The 16827-nt window shown below is 46.5% G+C and overlaps 1 protein-coding gene across 1 annotated transcript in view; it reads left to right on the forward strand.

Moving 5' to 3' along the window:
* LOC147881539 (uncharacterized) overlaps nt 1-16827 on the forward strand; it is a 109703-nt gene that overhangs the window by 47940 nt on the left and 44936 nt on the right. The window lies entirely within an intron of this gene.

Consider the following 16827-nt stretch of genomic DNA (forward strand, 5'->3'; position numbering starts at 1 on the left):
TCATGTGAATAGGCTTTAAGAGAAGGAGGAAGCTGTTGCTATAAACATGACTGAAAAAAAGAAAAGGAGACGATGATGGAGACAACATTTTCAACCAAACCAATTAAGATATTGGGGAAATTTTGACAATCAACACATCTATCCCTATCATCATACGAAGACATGATGTGGTCTTAAATGAGAAGATCAGTTAACAATGAGATAATATGCTCTCCTATGTTTCCTATAGAACTGAACGAACCCAAAGAATGATCGCAAAGTCGTGAAAATAGCAACCATTTTCTTCAGATCCAATATGTATTTATCTATATATATAGGATGCACAAAACCAATGGTTCTAACTCTCACAACTTCATAATTCAAAGCAAAGGATATTGCACCATGCAATGTATTTGCATATTTCACTCTTACCTCCTTTTTTATGTTATCATTCAAGCCAAAGATAAAATCCTTAACTTGAACAAATTATGGCAATGGATGAGGAATCGTCGTCACATGTTCTTTAAATTCATTGATATACTTTGAATGAGGAATCTTCATTACAATCTCTCTGGATGAGGAATCTTCATTCTCTTAAGATACATGTATTCATCCCACGCTCTTGATCCTTCATTAGGAGGTAGAAAATGTTTCCTGAACTCCATCTTGAAGTTGATCCAACTAACAAAAGTGGCACCATCCTTATGTTGCTTGATTCACCATGTTGTTATTCATATTTGAAAGTATGGATGCACTATTAATATGTTAGAGTTTATATGGATGTCTTGCAAATAGCCCGATTTGAGTGGCCGCTAAGCTAGGTGGGCAGAATTCATGCATGAATTCCATATGGAAATTCAGTACCGAAGAGGAAAGGATATAAAGTTGCTTATGCATAGCATATTCGAAAGAACGAAGGATCTATGAGACTGAAGAAAACCAAATACAATAAAAGCTAAGGGATGGATCCATTAAAGCGAGCATCCACTCCCAAGGTTGACGTCTAAGAAGATGAGAAGAAAAAAGTATGGAAGTATTGCGATGTCTTTGTGGATAGTCTAGATATGTTTACACGATGTTTCTCGTGTCAAGTAAGCAAGGAAGAACTCGTGCATCCACCTGGCTTTTTTTCAGCCATTGTGAATAACGTCAAGTAGCATTTCCATGGATTTTATTGTTGATCTGCTGCTGCAAACACAAGGAGGAAATGATTTCATCCTCATGGTGGTTGATCGTCTTACCAAGATGGCTCACTTCAATCTGATGAGAGTTGGTTTGTGCACCACAAGTAGCACATTTGTTTGTGAGTAGCTCATTATTGGACTGCAATATATGATGCACTTAGGATCAAGTTGGGAATGGGGATCATACTGAGATGGATAGATAGAGAAAGTCAACCAAGCTCTTGAGGATATGCTAAGAGCTTATGTTTCATTAAGGCAAAGTACATCGAATTAGTGGTTGTCATTACTTGAGTTTGCCTATAATGATAGAAGGCATTCGTCCAGAGGGATGAGTCCTCATAAGTTGAATTATGGGGTTTAGACTAGCAATCTAATTACTGTTGGGATTCCTCAAAAAGTGCCTAGTCTCTCGGATTATGTAATCTTGATGGGCGAGATGCTAGCACTAGCTAAAGCAAACATCTATCAAGCCATGGATAAGGCTAAGACTTACGTGGATGAAAATAGAACTTTTAGAGAATTTGATGGAGGAGAGAGTTTTTCTCACAAGCATAGTCCTTGAATATAGGATAGAGTATGAAGTTATCTGTTATGCTTGAGCTGAGATAATTAGGGGACCAACTGTTGTATTTTATTTTTATAGTGCTTCAAGTATATGGTCATAGGAATCAATGTCAAGGTCCTTTGTGAGGGCGGAGTGGCACTTACTAGATGGTTCTAAGATCAGGGGCCTAGGTGCACTAAAATGTGTAATTGCCAAGGGGCAAATGGAATTAAATGATACTCCAAGAGAGGGGTAAATGGTACATCTAAGGATGGCCCTAGGATTGTGACATGTGGCATGTAGAACCATCTAGGGAGTTGTGGGTTGTGTACAGCATGCAGAAGAATTAACGTATGATTTGGAATCGAGCTTGTTGACACACAGGTTGGCTGGGAGGATTAACTAATTGCCATCGCCCGTGATATCGCCCGTGATTTGTATGGAGAAATCATGTTTGTGGATACCATTTTGCAGCTGGTTATGTTGTTCGCTTCATTTGGTATCAGAGCAGGTTGTCACAGGAGTTGACGTGCTCTGTCGTCATAGGACATGAGTGTGTAACTGAAGGTTGAGATGTTGGCATTGATCGAGAAGAGGAACACCATAATGACAGAGATGAACTCTATTATTGCATGTCTTTGCCCGCTTGACGGGCAGGGCTTGTTGACAACCTTGTAGATGCGGAGACCCATCGTCAAAGAAAGTTGAGGACTCTGTCGTGAATTCCTGTTATGGATTTTCCAAGCGATGAGACCGATCCGAAAGAATTTTATATTTGGTTTATGTTTTATAAGGCTCTCGTTATCGACGTTGAGGCGCTTGGCGATGCCATCTATGATTTGCATGAGCAGAGTGGTCTCCCGCCGTTAAGTTTTGCCGCTTTGGAAATGATGTATCAGCCTTGTTGGGAACATTATCCGAGACCATCTGGACCTCTAAGTTAGTTGAACACTATATTGGTTGCGGTGCTGAATCGTTGGCAAAGAAGAGAATGGAACGAAGGTCTCTTTTGACGTTGCGTGAAGGTGGTTGGACGTAGTAGTACTCCATGAAATATGTGGGCTGGCTGCAACAACGAGATAACGATGGCGGTTTATTGTCAGGAGTTTGTTGGACACCAAGGCCCCATTTCACAAAAGGTGTGGATATAGTGAGCCATGGGATGGTTGTATGAGAGCCGGTTGGAGGCTAGCGTGGATTTGGCGGTCCAATTTTTAGGATATTCATCTCTACTCCTTTGGGTTAAAGATCGTGATCCAGATAGAGAGATAAGGGAGCTTTCTATTCTCTCTTTTATTCAGATGGTTTGCATTTGAGCTTTCTGGGTGTTTGCCATGTTTAATTTCGCGTGCAGTTATTTGAGATTGCAGATATTTCCCTAGTATAGGAAAAGGGTATTCATTTCGGTTGTAAATGTTGGAGATATTCCTATGTAGCAGCGTTTGGGCTTCAATTTATACATATTAGAATCTTAGTTGGAGAGAGTGTATTAAAAAAAAAAACCCAATTGACCTTAACGGGTTAAAAATGTTTGGGACTCAAGTTGTTATAGATAAAGGCAAAGCTATAGCAATGGAAGTCGAAGAAGAAGCTTCTAGGGAGGATTCCATAGAATTGGGAATCCGGCCAACCTCGCAAGTGTCACGTCCAGTGGCCCATACACTGTCTTGTAGAATTGCTTTATTAGAGGATGCCTTTCAAGAGATTCTGGCTCAGCAACTGCAAGCAAACATAGGGCAATACGAGCTTAGAAAAATGGTTCACTGTGTGCTTGACCTCTAGCCCTTCCTCCACCTTGTTGTTGAGGAGTGATAGGTGCAACCACAGTCTCTGGCCGTGTCTCATCTCCGTTGACATAATCCCATAGGTTTGCCAACGAAGATATTGCGACTCATAAAGCTCCATAAGGAGTAGTTGGTGCCATCCTACTTATCCTCCTGTGTGAGGACACCAAAAACCTCATTGGGGTTGTTCTGAGCCATATCTGCCATATAAAACAAAAATGCAGTAAATCTGACAAGTGAAATCCCTTCGTGGGATCAAAGATGCACAACCAAAGTTTGCAAAAAAAGCTGCCCAAAATGACAGCTTGTTGTCATAGCCTATCAAAGGCTTAAAATGCACCAGAATGCTCTACAAATGCCCAAAATCTGCCAAATCTGTCTGCAAAAAATGGCAAATGTCTGCAATGTGACTCAATTTGAGTCCAAAATTGCTTGCAAAACTCCCAAAGTGATTGTCCACTGCCAAATTGCATCTAAAATGCAAAAGCCCCAAATTCTTATGGGAAATTGCAACCGAAAGAGGGCAAATTTACTGAAAGTCCCAAATTTTGCAGCAAAAGCCCCAATTTGCAGATTTATCTGCAAGGCAAGAAAATCTGCCCCAAATTTCTCTTCAAATAGCTTTGTCAAACAATGGCTATCCCTGCAAAATGCACCTGCAAGAAGGCCCTACAAGATGACCCTGTAGAGAAAAGAACCTGCACAAGAAATCCTTCTTCACCACAACTCCTGCAGATGAAGCAGTCCCGTACAAGTTGTACGGACTGTTTCGCAGAGATGTGTGCGGACACCGTACAATGTACGGTACAATCACGTGTAGTGACTGTACGGCGACGATCAGGCAACGTACGGTATAACTGTATGGACGTGCTCGTGCAGGTACGAAAGTATGGTGTACTACGTTGCAAGTATGAGGTGCGGGTACGGAAATCCGTACGCAGTGCGGATCACGTGCACTGTTGATAGTACGAACACTGTACGGGCACATACTTTGCATGGATGGCTGAATTGTACGGCGGCGCAGGTGTCATACGAATGAGCAGTAGTTGTAGCGTACGGAATGGCGGGTGCGGGGCAACATGCCGTACGGATGTGCAGCGACAGTACGTGCAAGGTAGGGAATTTCGTGCAATCGTACATATTGTACGGACGGATGGCGAGTAGAGGTGAAAGAGGAGAGGGACTAATCCGTTATGGCAATAATTTTAACATACTAGATCATCTCATGAGGAAAAAGATAAAGCTCCAATGGAGCTTGAAACCAATGTTTATACGTTTGAGCCTAGAAGGGCTAAGGTACCTAATATTGCCAATTATAGGCTAGAAAAGTATTCTAGTCGGTTGTCTCATAGTTCTGATGTCATAGAAACCTGGTTGCGCGAATGGGACGTGGCTTTTGCCATTTGTGAAATCAGGAATGACATGAAGAAAATCCGCGAGGCCACCCACATGTTTAATGAGGCAACGGATAGATGGTGGATAAAACAACAGAGGGATGGAGCGACATCCACTACTTGGGAGGGATTTAAGAAAGAATTTAGAAAACACATCTTGCCTCCTAGCGAAGCATTCCGAGCTCAGTATAGAAATCTTCGTTAGAGGAATTTATCAGTGCTTGAATACACTATAAATTCAGTGAATGTGTAATGAAGGTTTATGAACCACTTTCTTAGTCGGAACAGATAAAGGATTTTAATTTTGGGCTGAATGATAGAATCAAGATGGAAGTTTGGACTAAGTACACGAACACTCTAGATGAAGCAATTGCCATAGAACTATGAGGATGCCAAAGGGAACAGACCAAGTGGGTTTGTGTAGATTGGGACTCGGTATTAGTAGCCGAAGAAAAGTGAGTTAGCAAAGTTTTCCGGCCAGCAGCTCCCAACTTCGAGCGGAGGCGTCCCTTACTGCGGGACTTCTGGAGGTAGGACCGTGGAACTATGTGGAGATTCTAGACGCATACCCTCTACCATTGGAGGTCACACTCATGGTCCTTCAATCCTGAAAGGGAGGTTTGATGAGTGCAGTGGGATCTCAGACACACCTCGTTTGGAGATTTTCGTTTGTCTCCACAGGGTTGGAGAAGTGGTCACCGGAGGTGTTTGATGCTATTTTGGATAATCAGATTATGCTCATGATGGACGAGTGGATGGGACCACAGGGACTAGATCTTTGGTATGCCCATGGCGCAGAGGTGAACTTTCAGCTGAGCTTCACGCGCGAGGGGTCGGTGTGTGGTTTGGCGACATGAGTTATTAGATTGCCGATGGAGGTGAAGGTGGAGCAGGCACACTTCTGGCCCCTCCAGACGTGCGTGGAGTTGTTCAAAGTGGAAGCCTCCTTCATGATGAAGTGGGCACGGAAAATCGGTATTGAGTCGGTATCCACCCTAGTACGACGTCGCATAGACACTGACTACTTGCCCTCCAAACCCCGGCAAAATCACACAATGTAGTCTTTCTAGGACAGGCACCCACTCACAGAAGAGCCTTGTTCCCGACTCCTCCGTCCTCATGAGCTGGACCATAGTGAGCTGGAACGTACACGGGCTCCACGACCGTGTAGGACGGAGTGGAGGGGTTTGCATCTCAGTCTTATAGACTTTGGCTTCAGAGGTCTATGATCAAGGCGAGCTCATTCCAGGATGGGCAGTTTGGATGGGAGTTCGGACGGGAGAGTCCAAGATTGGAATCTTGAACGTGTATGCCCCAGCGTGTAGACAGCACTGCCCAGCCTTTTGGAGGAGGTTGTCACAGTGTCTTCCGGATGTTGACTCCTGGATTGTTGGAGGGGACTTCAACAACGTGGAGTTTGGGAAAGACAAGCAGGGCGGCACCTCGTTCTCAGAGATGCTAGTAGCAGAGCGTAGTACCTGGGAGCAGTTCATTTTCATGATTAGTGGCAGAGACCCGTGGAGAGAGCCAAAGTTTAGCAGGACTCTTGGCAGCCTTCTCTTCTCCTTTGGACAAAGGAGACACGATGGATTGCTCGAGAGATTAGACCACTTCTATGTTGGGGATTGGGCATTATACAGGGGTGGTTCTACTAGGATTCTGGCAAGTATCACGATATCCGACCATTCTCCAATGGTACTTCACTTGGATCAGCCCCGCCAATGTCTCCCCCAGAAGGGGATCCGCATTCCAGAGGACACCTTGCAGGACGAGGAGATTCAGCAGGTTATGGCAGCGATCTGGGAGCACTCAGAGATGGCACCGAGTGAGGGTTGGCGCGCTGCGTGGGTGGCCTATTCAATTCAGAGGAGCAGTGTGGAGGTGCAAGTTCATGCCATTAGGCGGAGGAGGAACCTTCAGGAGCGCGAGCGGGCTTTGAGGAGAGGCCTCGCCTCCATCGAGAGGCTCAAGGAGCAGGACTGAGTTTCTCAATGGCTTAGTGACAGATTGGAGAGCGCTCGTCTTGAGCTTTAGGACACAGAGCTGTGGCGGGCTGAGTCCTCCTACCATTCCTCTCGATCGCGATGGGTACAGTAGGGGGATAGGATGACGAAGCAGATCTTTCAGAACACGGGCCCCCGATCGATCGGCACATAGCTACAGCGTCTTCGGGACTCGTAGGGCATCATGCACATTGACCCGCAGGAGATTCTTGACATGACCACTGCTCTTTCAGATAGAGAAGATGACCCCAGCTGGTCTTGTGACCCGAGAGCTAGTTTGGGATCATGTTCCGACAGTAGTCTCACGGGACTTATGCAACAGAATTGAGGAGCCTTTCACAGATGAGGAGCTCTGTTAAGCCCTCAAGCCCTCAAGGCTCTCTCGACTCAGAAGTGCTCGAGGGAGGATGGCTTGACTCCGGCCTTCTATCGGAACTTCTGGGAGATTATCTCCACCCCTTTCCGTCTAGCTTGCCAGGAGATTTTGGACACAGGCCTTCTCCCTCAGTCCTTGTGGAGGGGGTGGATTTGTTTGATCCTAAAAGGGGGAGATAGGTCAGATATCCGACAGTGAAGGCCGATCACTCTGTTTGATACTGCATACAAGATCCTCGCCAAGGTCTTGAGTTTGCGGTTATGGCCTCATCTTACTGACATCATCCATGACACACAGACTGGGTTTGTCCAGGAGCGCAGCATGCTGGACAACATCTTCACGTTCTGGAAGGCAATGGATTGGTCCAGGGACGGGTCACAGCCATTGGCCATCCTTCTCTTGGACTTTGAGAAGGCCTACGACAGGGTGGAGTGGTCTTTCTTGGAGGGCACTATGAGGAGATTGGGTTTCTCAGACAGATGGGTCAGAGGAGTTTCAGTGCTATACGCAGGGAGCTCTAGTCAGATGATTATCGAAGGACACACAGGCGAGGCCTTTCCTTTTTCTGGCTCAGTTCGCCATGTTTGTAGCGGAGGCTCTGGGCTACTATTTGAGATCACAAGTGGCGGGTCTCACAGGGTTGAGGCTCCCAATCAGGCAAGAGGAGGAGCTCCTTGACTCGGAGCTTGCAGATGATGCGGCCTTGTATGTTGAGGGCACCACAGCGAGTCTAGAGAGAGTCAGAGGCGCCTTAGCTATCTATTGTGAGGCTTCGGGGGCACGGATCAATTGGACGAAGTCCGTAGGCTTCTTCACGGGTTTTGAGCAGACACAGGAGATCCGTGCGTGGGGGAGTGACTTTGGTTTTAGATGGATACCGCGGGGCCAGACAGTGAGATACCTCGGATGCCAGATGGGTATGGACATTATAGCAGAGCAGTAGATTGCCTCGGTCCTTGAGAGTGTTCGGAGCAAGCTTCTGTATTGGAGCTCGCCCAAACTCTCCCTCAGAGGTTGTGCCTTAGTGGCAAACCAAGTCCTTGCCGCTGCCTAGTATATTGCCTCTTGTTGGTGCTTTCACAGAGGATGCATTGGGCAGCTCCGACGGTTGGTACGGAACTTCCTCTGGGCAGGTTCAGACGGCACGAGGAACACTAGGTCCCAGGTAGCTTGGTAGACGGTGATCATGCCGCAGGCACTGGTAGCTGGTGGTTCGTGGTCTCACCCCAGGTGTCGAGTCTTTGAAGCTCCTCTTACAGAGAGGGCTTCTGTGGAACACCCCACGCACTGGGGGACAGTGACAACCTTCACATAGATGGATCTTCTCAGAGGTCCCCCTTACGGGGAAGGGCTCCCCCCTAATGAGGAGTCTTCACAGGGTTTGGCAGAGATTAGCAAGGGGTCTCATCCGTGCTCCGCTCAGATGCAGAGAAAGAAAGAAAGAAAGTTTATTAAAGTCTTCAGAAGACCGATGGGTCTATGAGACTGTGAAAATCCTGATACAACGAGCTATGGTAGTGGAGCTACTAAACGAGCGTCCATACCAATGCAAAATGCAAAATGCCAAAAATGCGGAATGGCAGTACTAAGTCCTAAGTACAACATAGTGATGTCGGTGGTCGACTATATATCAATCTCAGCATCATCATCAATATCATCATCATCCCCAGGAACAGCAAGATATCAGGATGGATGAGGCAGTGGAGGCATGGAGTCGGCAATAAAGTGCTGTCAGCCACTCAGAGGTGCGGTCCTGGCATGTCTCTTGGTCGTAGCTCTACGTCTAACCAGGGCTACTGTGACCCCCGTCAGTCGGGCTCCAACTCTAAACAAGGAGGGGATGTCTCTAAGTGTGATCTATGTGTCGACCCTCTGTCTGAGCTATCGGGTCATTGGTTCCGGGTCACGGTCATGTCGAGGCCTCGTCTCGTTGGGGTCCATGTGATCTAGCTGAAAGAATTCCATGATAGAGCTCTGAGAGGGATCAACCGAGGAAGAAGTTTGCTCCTGTCTCCGTGCTCGGAGTATCCTCTCGCGGTGTCTAAGTGCCTCATGAATGAAACCTGCCAAACACCGCTGGTTTGGGTAGGAGAGAAAATGGGCTAAAATCCCATAACTATCTTTGAAGAGGCAGTGGAAACGTCCTCGGATCTCATAGTACACAGGACACTTGAAGATGAAATGCTCCTCTGTCTCAACCTCATGTATGTCACATAGTGTGCATATGTGCCGCTCCCTGGGTAGTCGCTCTGCTCTGCCGCTCTCGATGCGAAGTCTGTGTGAAGAGACCCGGAACTGCCCAAGAGAGATCCTCATCGAGTGGGGTACGTGAATCTGTGTTTATCCTGGTGGGTCAATGAAACCCTCCGTTGTGATATGTAAGAAGTGATCTCTGTAGAAGCTAAGCTTCACTGGGAGTTCACTCGGTTCCAACCAGGTCCGAAAAGTGTGTAGCTGTAGTAGATCCTCACGGATAACCTGGTTGACCTCGTGTGATAAGAGGGGAGAGAACGGAGCATCCATGCTATACTGGAAGGGAGGTAGTCTATCCATGTGGAGCCCCAGTCGCTCAAACCATCTCTCTGTACGTGCATACCAGCACCTCTGATCTCCTCCCGCTTCAAGTGCCATAGAAGAGGATAAAGCTATCCATGGTAGCCTACTACGCCCCGAGGTATAATCCCCATATTCCCTAACTTGGTACAGATATGTGATGACCTGAAATGCAGCATCTAGCTGTAAAGGGGGTGACCCAAACTCAGCCTGAATGATCTGGTGAGGAACGGATGACTTACCATGAATCATCCGTGATAGCATGAGAACCTGTAGCGGCTCCACATGGGCCCACTCTGTATTCGACAAGTCTGGCCCCCAACAAGGACTGCCGTACATCCCCGCTGGGCGAGCCAAGGAGTCAAAAAGCAAACCCTTGGTGCGTGGATCTTGAAAGTGTGAGCGGAAGCACTGCCTCTCTAGCCTGGCCAGTGAGGCATACCCTCTACTCAAGCGTGCCTGCATCGCGGGTCTCATAGTGAAGCTCGGTCCAGAGAAGATAACCCCCAAGATAAGTGTATGATGAAACTATCTCAACAGATGACCCCACAAATGTGAACTGATCCTGACGCATGATGGCTCGAGATGTATTGAAGATCATGACCTTGGTTTTACCCCGGTTGACCTTCAAATCATGAGACTCACAAAAGGACTGTAGTGCGTCTAGGTGTCTTTGAAGCCCCTCTGCTGAGGAAGACAAGAGAGCCATGTCATCTGCATAGAACAAAATCTGGATCAGCGTGCCTGCAAGAGAGCAACCTACACCCCCCTGTGTCTGCATCACTGTCTCAAGCTCGTCAATGTAGAGGCCAAACAAGGTAGGCGACAAAGGACACCCTTGTTTGACCTCGATGGTACTCATGATCTCGTCTGTCCACCCGGATCCTACCCGAACTCTGCTAGAAACTCTCTCGTAAAGTGCCATGACAGCCCAAATGATCTCCTGGTCATAAGCCAAGTCCTGTAGGCGCCGTATGAGGCGGGCTCTCGGGACCGTGTCAAATGCCTTGCGAAAATCCACCAAGCAACAATAAACCCTCTGCTTCCATGATCTCGCCTCCTCGATGATACATCTGAGCGTCAGAATGTGGTCCATGGTTCCATGATCACGTCGGAATCCGGCCTGTCCTGCTGCTCCGAGTCCTCGACACTTTGCAAGTCTGCTAACCTCGGAGTCAAGTACTGATGCATAAATCTTGGACATGACATGTCCAATCATAATGGTCCTGTAGTTCTCCGGGCTCATGGGATCCCCTGCGTTGTGGATGGGTGAGATAGTGTTAATGGTTCAAGTGTGTGGAAATCCCAAACAAACCGCTTCATTAAAAAGCTTTGCTAAGATCGGGCCCAGGAGGTCAGAGATCAGGAGGGACGTATGTTTGGGCAGCGGACTCACATTGGTTGGGCACAGTGGGACAGTGATTCAGCAGGGTCTTTTGGTCGCTGGAGTAGACTACCTATGGAGGCAGAGGTGAGGCTTGACGCCCTAGCGCATCTGAGAGGGACAGGGCAGCGGATGGGCGAGATTGACTTAGCCATTCCTGAGTCGTGGTGGGAAGGACTTCACATTTGGAGAGACAGCAGATGGTTGGGGCAGTTTTCCTGTACTGGTGTTCCCTTGAGGATTTTGATGTCGCGCGACCGCACGCTTCCCGGCGTCTTCCATGTAGGACCTGGAGGCCTACGTCAATGCCTCACTGGGAGTGACCTTGAGATGGATGGGAGTCTTGATGGGATATACTGGCAAATGATTAGAGTGGTAGGACACTTGGGAAAGGAGTGGCACATTCATCCTCCCAGTATCTCAAAGCAGGACGCCTCTAGATCGCGCCTCTGGCTATGGGAGGGTAGACCCCTGAGGGAGGTCCAGTGCGGGGGAGTGGTTCTGGCCCTCCAGGGATGGCCTAGCTGAGACGATAGATGAGGTGCCTTTCTTTTCCTACACCACACGGAATGGTAGGAGACTTCCGATAGACTCGTCGAGATGGACTCCCTCGAGGGAGAGACACTGGGTGACCCAGAGAGTGCCTCGGGATGTTCGCTCCAGGTTTTGGATGCGGTTGTGGTACAGCTTGCGGTTGAGGAAGATTTCATACTTCTTCTGGCTGGCAGCCCACGGAGGCTTGCCCATTGGCCCGTGATTGGAGTGAGTGGAGGGGCAATGCCATTGTTGCTCAGATGGTGTCTTGGAGTTTATTCTACACTGCCTAAGGAGTTATCGTAGCGCAGCGAGGATGTGGATGAGAGCCCTCAGGATCATGACACGCGGCTTGGTTGACAGAGGGAGGACACGCGTTTCAGATTGATGAGATCTCCCCAGCATACCGGATACAGGGTCAGAGCATTCAGAGGATTGCACTTCACGAGGCAGCCCCCCCTGACGCCCTAGCTCCTCCTCCTCCTAGGGAAGACTGTTTTTTGGGAGGTGGTAGCCAGCATCACGGCTTGGAACATTTGGGTGGCTTGCTGCAGTCTTGTGATGGGAGAGCACTCGGTTTCACCCTCGGCTACCTTGGTTGCCATCTGACAGGATATCATTTACACTCTACGGTCCACCTGGGAGTGTGGGACTCCAGGCTCCAGGGCGACTATTGAGAGGCGTGCTCGTTTCTGTTGGGCTTGGCTTGCAGGTGTTTTCTACATCTTCACTCCGCGAGGGATTCGTTGGCTATGTAGTCCCCCCACTCAGCTGTTAGCCCTAGTTTCTGAGATCCCCTAGGCAGTGAGCTGGGCTTCTCTGGAACAGGCCGGTTTTCCTTTCAGCCTTTTTCGGGTTTTTTTCATACTCAGCACCTTCGGGGCTGTTGTTTTGTATGAAATCTTTCAAGCATTAATAGAAGGTTCCTTTCTTTGAAAAAAAAAGAGAGAGTAGTGTTCAGTACTTTGAGAAAAGCCAGTGTGCATGGTAAGACTTGAATATTTAGAATTCATTATCACTCCTGAGGGGGTGAAAATGGATTCAAAGAAAGTGGCTGCGATACTGACTTGGCCTATCCCTTGGAGTTTAACCACTTTGCGATCATTCTTGGGATTTGTTCAATTTTATCGAAGGCATATTAAAGGATATTCCGAGATAGTATCGCCATTGACTGGTCTGACCTCAGATAAAGTACCTTTTGTATGAGGACAGAGTCAACAAGAAGGTTCTAATGCCATAAAACAAGCTCTGGTCTCAAGACCAGTGTTAAAAATGGTTGATCTCCAGAAATCATTTTTCATAGAAACCGATGCAAGTGGCATTGCGGTAGGAGTAGTTCTCCTTCAAGAGGGAAGGCCATTGGCCTTGAAAAGCAAGAAGCTTTCTCCCTCTCAACGAAATTGGGCAACTCATGAATTAGAGCTATATGCCGTTGTCCATGCTTTGAAAACATGGAGACATTATTTGTATGGTTCAGAGTTCTATGTTGATGTTGATCATGATACTCTGAAACATTTCCGTAAACAACTTGAATTGAGAGGCCGCCAAGCTAGGTGGGCAGAACTCATGCAGGAGTTTAACATGACGATTCGGTACCAAAGAGGGAAGGAAAATAAAGTTGTTGATGCGTTTTCATGCATATGCATAATATGAGTTTCACGGTTTTAGAGAGTGCTCTAATGACCGAGATTAATGGAACTCAGAAGGTGGATGAGTTCGTCTAGAGCCTTTGGCCTAAGGCTTATGTGCTTAGCCCCGGGGAAAAGGATGACCTGGCATCCAAAAAAGGCCAAACCTGTGCAGGGTATACCATAGCGGATGGTATGCTGAAACAATATGGCAAGGTAGTAGTACCTAATTAGAATGACCTCAAGCAGAGAGTCATTCAATAGTGCCATGATAGTTCGTGTGCGGGACACCCAGGATTCGAGAAGACGTATGATCTCATGAAACAAGATTTCTTTAGGCCTAGAATGAAAAAACATATTCATGAATTATGACACGTTGTTTTTCGTGTCGAGTAAGGCAGAGTGCATGAAGCCACTTGGACTTTTATAGCCCTTGGAAATACCTCTAGGTAGGTAGGAGAGCATTTCCATGGACTTTATAGTAGGTCTGCTCACGACACAAGGTGGATATGATTCTATCCTTGTGGTGGTTGATTCTCTTACCAAGATGGCTCGCTTCATTCCGACTAGGGAGTCCGCAAGTGGCGGATTTGCTTATTAAGTATATATTTCGTATCCATGGATTACCCAGATTCATAGTGTCAGACAAGGACATTAAATTTACTAGTCATTTTTGGACTGCAGTGTTTGAGGCACTAAGGACTGAGTTGGAAATGAGTAGTGGGATCATCCAAAAACAGATGGTCAGAGAGAAATAGAGCATATGTTTCATTGAGGCAACATACGTGGGACAATTGGTTGCCATTGTTAGAATTTGCTTACAATGATAGAAAACCTTCCTTTATAGGAATGAGCCCGTTTGAGTTGAACTATGCTTATAGACCAGCAAATCCAACTACGGTTGGAATATCTTAGAAAGTGCCTAGTGCCGCGAACTATGTGGTTTAGATGCGGGAGATGCTAGCTGTTGCAAGAACTAACATCCGCTAGGCTATGGGTAGAGCTAAGGCGTATGCTGATGAAAATAGATATGTTAGAGAATGGGCTGTGGTTAATTCTAAAAAGAATAGGCAAGGTGGCCTATAAATTAGAATTACCATAGGGTTGTAAGGTGCACCCAATATTTCATGTTTCTCGTTTTAAGGATTTTTTGCACCCAGGTGACTCACTAATCGACGGTGTCGTTTTGTTTCAGGAGATAGATGACAATGCAAGAGGCAAACCAACAAGAAGGACCGAAGAACAAGGCAAGTACGCAATTGGAAGATACCCATGGTGTTGGTTGCATGTCATGGTCTACCTCTATCCGAGGCTACCTGGGAATCTGTGAACCAGATGCAGAGAGCATTCCCAGATTTATCATCGAGGACGCTGATGCTTGAAGAGGGAAGGAATGTTATGCTCAAGCTGAGATAACATGACCTCAAAAGGGTCAATGGACATTTTCCTTTAGGGGACCAACTGTTGTATTTTATTTTTGTAGTGTTTCAAGTATATGGTTAAAGGAATCCATGTCAAGGTTCTCGATGAGGGCGGATTGGCACTGACTATATAATTCTACGATCAGGGGCCTAGGTGCACCGAAATGTGGAATTAAATGATATTCCAAGAGAGGGGTAAATGGTACACCTAAGGATGGCCCTAGGATTGTGACATGTGGCATGTAGAACCATCTAGGGAGGAGTGTGGGCTTTGTGTACAGCATGTAGAAGGATTAACGTATGATTTGGAATTGAGCTTGTTGGCACAGAGGTCGCTGGGAGGATTAACTGAGTGCCATCGCCTGTGATTTGTAAGGAGAAATCGTGTTTGTGCGTACCATTTTGCAGCTGGTTACGTTGTTCGTTTCATTATCACCCCGTTATTGTGGGTCATAGTTATTTCTAAAAAGAATAGGCAAAGTAGCCTATATTTTGGAATCGTCACAAGGTTGCTACATGTATCTAGCGTTTCATGTTTTGTTGTTGAAAATAATTTTTGCAATTATTGATTCATTAATTGATGGTATTGTTATGTTACAAGAGATGAGGGAGAATGCTGTGTGCAAATCAGCAAAAATCTTGGACTAGGGAGAAAGGCAAGTTCGAAATCGGATGAAACCTAAAGTGCTCGTTGCATGGCATGGACTGCCTTTATCATAGGCTACTTGGGGATCCACTTGCTTGATCCGGAAAGCTCCTAGATTTTATGATCCAGGACACTGATGCTTGAAGCGGGATGGAGTGTTACGTTCTAGTTGGAATATAATATGAACTTGGAAGGTTTGGTGGACATTAAGTCCTTAGAGAGAAAATAATTCTTTATTAACGTAAAGGAGTATTCTGATGTAATGTGTTTTCCATAAGTTTGGTCAAGGGCTTTATGGTCAAGATCTTCGATGTGGGGTTTGACATGACTGGGTTGTTCAATAGACCAATGTGCATATTCATGCTAGGGACATGGTCATGCGCCCAGGGGCAAGAAATGACTGATGGACTTTAATGTAACTTCATAGAGGGCATGAAAAGTTAAGTGCATATATTTATGACAAGTTGCAAGAGAACCACTTTGGGAATTACCATCTAGGGAAATATGGGGTTGATGTGATCTCTATCCACAAAGAGAACTTGCGTGCATGTTAAAAAGTAGTAGTAAACTCTGTTGTAAAGGTGTGATCAGTGTCACACAGGCTGGGAGCTGAAACGTCTCAAATGCCTGTGAGTCTCCTGCAGAATTTGTACAGGGTTAACCCAGAGCTTGACTGATAGGTTCAGATTGCTGCCTATGGTGGAGGTTTTTTTGAGTATGACACCTGAAAAAGGTACAATTGAAGGCTTTCCGGATCAAGAAGCTGATTGTCAAAACTCTGTACGCATGTATAGTTTCTCCATTGAAGTTGAACAAGCAACTCGAGGAACTCAATGGGTTGAAGTGTTGAGGGGCACTACTAATTATTCCTCACTTGAGGCTGTGCATATCTTGTCAATGAGATGTTACGGTTCAACATGTACATTGGACCCTGGGGGAGTAATCCAGTGGGAGTATGGGGGGTCAGAAGGGCAAGACAAGGACTACGAGTGACTGTCTTCTCATTCCTACCCCTGAGTTGCTTTTTGACATAGTCCATGGCCTCTAGATATGTGGAATAATACATACATACATATGTACATACGTATGTCCGTATGTCTCCTTTTTTGGAGGGGGGGGTGGGGGGGGAGGGGAGTGAAGGTTATGTCAAAGAACATTGTTATTTATCATTAGCAAGAGAAAAGCAGGCGAGGACTGCCTGTCGATTCCATGATTATGGCTATAGGCAAAGCAACCTAAGCACAGACAAAAAACCGTTCCAAGTGATGCACGGTTTTATAGTGGTTGACCGTGTGCGCCAATGCCACCTAGGGGAAAAAGTCAAAAGCACCCTGGTAGAGGCAACCAAACAGGTGGAGAATAATGCCATCTCTATCTTCTGTGCTGTTGCTACAGCA

The sequence above is a fragment of the Dipteris shenzhenensis genome, chromosome 31, assembly GCF_047967505.1.
Source record: "Dipteris shenzhenensis isolate YYH24624 ecotype China chromosome 31, Dip_SZ_1.0, whole genome shotgun sequence".
Lineage (NCBI taxonomy): Eukaryota > Viridiplantae > Streptophyta > Polypodiopsida > Gleicheniales > Dipteridaceae > Dipteris > Dipteris shenzhenensis.